The 3,917-nt window shown below is 61.0% G+C and overlaps 1 protein-coding gene across 1 annotated transcript in view; it reads right to left on the bottom strand.

Annotated features, from left to right (window-relative positions):
• The window catches only part of ADCYAP1R1 (ADCYAP receptor type I), a 53,320-nt gene extending 52,277 nt beyond the window's left edge, over positions 1-1,043 (bottom strand). The window contains exon 1 of the mRNA XM_007466110.1: positions 588-1,043. The gene's annotated coding sequence lies outside the window, so the exon portion shown is untranslated. The remainder of the gene's footprint in view (positions 1-587) is intronic.
• Between the last annotated feature and the right edge of the window lie 2,874 nt (positions 1,044-3,917).

The following is a 3,917-nucleotide window of genomic DNA, read 5'->3' as shown; positions in this document are numbered from 1 at the left end:
TCTTCTGAACGATCCCGAAGGTGTCACTACAGGGGGACATTCTCCGCCGGCCCATACAACACCCTGTACACAGCACATCGCTTGCCCACCCCTCAAATCCCGTGAGGACTGCGGTACCCAGCCCCCTGGGGACCCTCCAGCTTCGCCTAGCCGCGTCCGTCTGCCCTGGGAGTAGGGAGACAGGTCCCTGTGGGTCCCTCCGGCCGCAGTGCCTTCCCTGCCCCTGGTCCTCCCTTCTGGCACGGAGAGGGGCTCGAGGTAGCTAGCCGACCCCACCCCCTGCGAGCTGCAAGGATCGGTCGCCCCCGAGCATGATCCCAGATATTGGGAGGGCGGGGGAGGGGGGGCGAGAGGGAGGGTATCAGACAGTCGCGCAGGATGGGTGCAGCGGCGGGAGACGGCTTCATTTAGGTTTCGGAAGGTTGGCCCCGCTCTGGCCCTGGCCCGCTCTCCGTCGGTGAAGGACGCTGCTTGCGGAGACAGCCGAGCTGGAGGAGGGGCTCCGCGGTCCCCAAGGGGCGAAGGTTCTGGAGTCGGGGGAGGGCGGACAGGGCTTAGAGGGGCAGGGGCGGCGGGGCGGCCCTTACCTGCTCACAGCGGGGCCTCGCCACGGGGCCGCGGGCTGCGGGTCGGCCCGGGGCAGACTCCGCGCGGAGGGCGCGCAGCGGCGAGTCCGCGCCCCGAGCCGCCCGAGGACGGGGAGCGTGTGCGCTCAGCAGCGCGCGCCGAGCCCAGGTCTCCGCGTCCGTGTGTCCGCCGGCTGCCGGTATCCGTGGGTCCCTGCGCGGCGGAGTGAGCTTGTGCGCACGCGGGGACCGCGCTCGCCTGGAGCCGCCGCTGCCGCCGTCAGTCGCCGCCTGGGGCCCGAGCGCGGCGACCCCCGCCTGCCCTCGCCCGCCCTGCGCCGCGCGCCCGCCCAGCTGGGTCTGGGCTACGGGAGAGGCGCCGCCTCCGCCGCGAAGCCAGGCCGGGGGCAGGAGGGAAGCGAGCGACCACCGCCTTCCCCCAGCGCACTTCGCAGGCTGGGGGTAGGGTACAGGCCAATGGGCGCCCGGGGGAGGGGTTAGGCCGGGGATGGGGGGGAGCGGGACCCCGCCCGTCGCACATGGGAGCAGGAGCTTCGGTGCGGAGACCTGGGGGCGAGGATGCGGAGGCAACAATTCCCCTCTGTAGTTCGGCTTCCGGGGCTCAGCGTCGGGCCTTCCCCGGGGCTCAGCGCCCTCCTTTCAACCCTCCCGAGATACCCAGAACGAGAAACCCTCTGCCTTCTCCCTGCCACGTCCTCCTGATTTCCTGTCTGAGCCAGCTCCTCCTCCTCCAGGAAGCCTTCCTTACAGGGCAAGTCCCAGACTCCCCTTGGGATTTTCTTTGCCCACACAGCCCTGGCCTGGGAAAGTCAGCTAGCTCCAGGATGCCTGCCTGGATGTCTTCAAATGTGATCCCCTAGAAAACGCCTCTATGGCCAGAAAAGGGAGGTGGGGGCCTTACCGGGGCGGCCTACAGCAACTTAAGATGACAATGCTCTGGAGTCAGACTGCCTGGCTTCAGTCCTGCTGTGCCAGGGCTATAGCTCTGTGAGCTGGGGCAGCGGACTGGGCATCTCTGAACCTCGGCTTCTTCCCTGTACGTGGGAATCATAGTACCTACCCCCCACCTCTTAACAACAGCATTAAGCAAGAATGGTACACACATCCCAAAGTAGGTTTTCACTGATTTTGTTTCCTCACTAATGAATTAATTGCTATGGCTACTGTTATTGTAGTACCGCTCAGCCTCCTCCTAGTACAGATGGATAAGTTGAGGCTTCGTGCGGGGAACTAAACAGGTCAAGACAATGTAGCCAGTTGGTGGTGGAGCCAAAGCCCGACAGAGAACAGTTACCCACTCCCACCAGCCAGCTCATTGCTCCCACCTGCCCCTGCTCACGGTTCCTGGTCACTACCCCAGGTGTCAGCATCCCAAGGCTCCCTCCGTAGCCCCATCCACAGTTCTGCAACCAGGCTCTGTCTTTCCTTATTCAAGTCATTGTTCAGCCTCCCTGTGGGCCTGAGTTTTGGGCGTGGCCACCTTGTTGCGGAAGCTTCGAGGAGGAGGAGGGAAGAGAAAGAAGACTTAAGCCTTTCCTTGGGAATTCTAGTCCATCTGGGGAGGACAGGACTGGAGCATGAAGCAGGACTCCATAAGAAAACTTGAAAGGAGTATCTGGAAAGATGCGAGGAGTTCCCTGGGTCCGCTCAGTGAGTTGATGATTTTTCTTTACTGCGCAGTGAACCCTGCCCCCCTCTGTATACCACACTGTTGGTCTTCACGGATCACATTTCTTTCAGTTCAGGAAAGCTTCCTGGAGGAGGAGAATGTTAGTTCTTCTCTGTATCAGTATAGGGTGAGACCCCTCTGGAAAGAAGAGGGCCTGGTGCCTTGCTAGAGTCAGACAGACAAGGTGGACAGGACTTCCCTCTGGACCTGGGTACACCCCTTTCTAGATTGTTGCCATGACCCCTGGGAGCCTACTTTCATCTGTCTCCAGCCCGGGTATCTGAAGATCAAATGAGATGCTGTGTGTGAAAGGGCTCTGTAAACTGTGAAACGTCGTGAGGGGGAAGGAGGGGCTGCGGCAATCTCTGAGTCGGGAGGGGAGCATGGAGCACGGGACGCTGGAGGCATAAAGTGTGAGGAAGGGTGGAAACCAGAGTCACCTGCAGCAGGCCAGCCGTCCCTGGGAATGTCAGTGGTCGGGCCGCCGGATGAGGACCCTTGGCTCTGAGTCAGCCTTCATTTCCAGGTTTATTCTCTTTTCCATACTCCAGGTCCCTCTCTGGGCTCTGGATCCCCTGCCCTCTGTTCTGTGTCCCGGATGTATGTCTTGGTGTGGGCAGTGAGCAGGTTGGGCACCTCTTGCTCTCTGCCTGGGCAGCCAGTGGACAGGAATGAACCCGCGGTCCTCTCCTCACACCCCTTCCCTTCACCTGTTCTCCCTTTGCTGCAAGGCCCCTAGCCAGAGGGTAGGCTCCTAGCTGACCATAGCTAGGGGTCAGTCAGGGCTCCAGGTCCCACTGTGCAGTCCATTCCCTGCATGGGGCAGGTAGGGGTGGAAATCCAGCTCCTGCTCTGCCCCCTTCCCACCAAGCCAGGCATGCAGAGTCCACCAAAAAGGGTGCTTTTTCTAGCTGGTCCTGGACAGGGCACCTCTCTAATTTTCTCCAAGGTGTTGCAGTCCTTACAGATGGCTTCTAATCCCAGCCGTACCTAGTAGCATCAGCCTGGATGAGGCACAGAAATGAACATCATCAGAGCTGGGATCCAGGAAGGCTGGCTAGTCCCCTTCTCTATGCATGAGGTGCCCAAGCCCGAAGGGGCCACAGGACTAGCCCAAGGACACACTTTTCAGACTGGGGACTAAAGTTTGTGTCCACGTGCCCAATTTAGTGTAGTTCTACCTAGGGGGCTACCCCCGTCATGCTGGAGCAGGCTGGGCTTTCATGCCCCAGACCGTTCTCTGCCCATCCAGGCACATGGCTTTGGTCTCTCCAAACAATCTTGGTTCTCCCTGAGCTGTGCCAGGTCTGGTGCCCCAGACTGGGCCTCCCCAAGGGCAGGACCACAGTTTCCTTCTTCTTCCAAGATAGCCACAGCCCTCCTCACCCCGCCTGCCTGGCCTCGAGGGAGACGGGGGGCCGAGGGGCCACCCCTGGGAATGGTCTCCCTCCAGAGGACCCCTTGAGTTGCCTTCTTTCCCCTAGGGTGGGAGGCTGGGGCGTCTCTTCAACAGCTTTTGCCTACCCGGAGGTGCACACTGCCTCAGCTCGCTTCCACAAGCCAGCCAGCCAAGCAGGCAGCCGCTGAAAAAGATAGATTTTAATTCAGTTTTCTGAGATGTGGCTGAGGGAGATGGATGCCAGGCTGCCCTACCCAGCATT

Source organism: Lipotes vexillifer, unplaced genomic scaffold (genome assembly GCF_000442215.2).
Source record: "Lipotes vexillifer unplaced genomic scaffold, Lipotes_vexillifer_v1.1 scaffold150, whole genome shotgun sequence".
In the NCBI taxonomy this organism is placed as follows: Eukaryota; Metazoa; Chordata; class Mammalia; order Artiodactyla; family Lipotidae; genus Lipotes; species Lipotes vexillifer.
The sequence above is the reverse complement of the archived record's forward strand: the minus strand, read 5'-3'. Positions and strand labels throughout refer to the sequence as shown.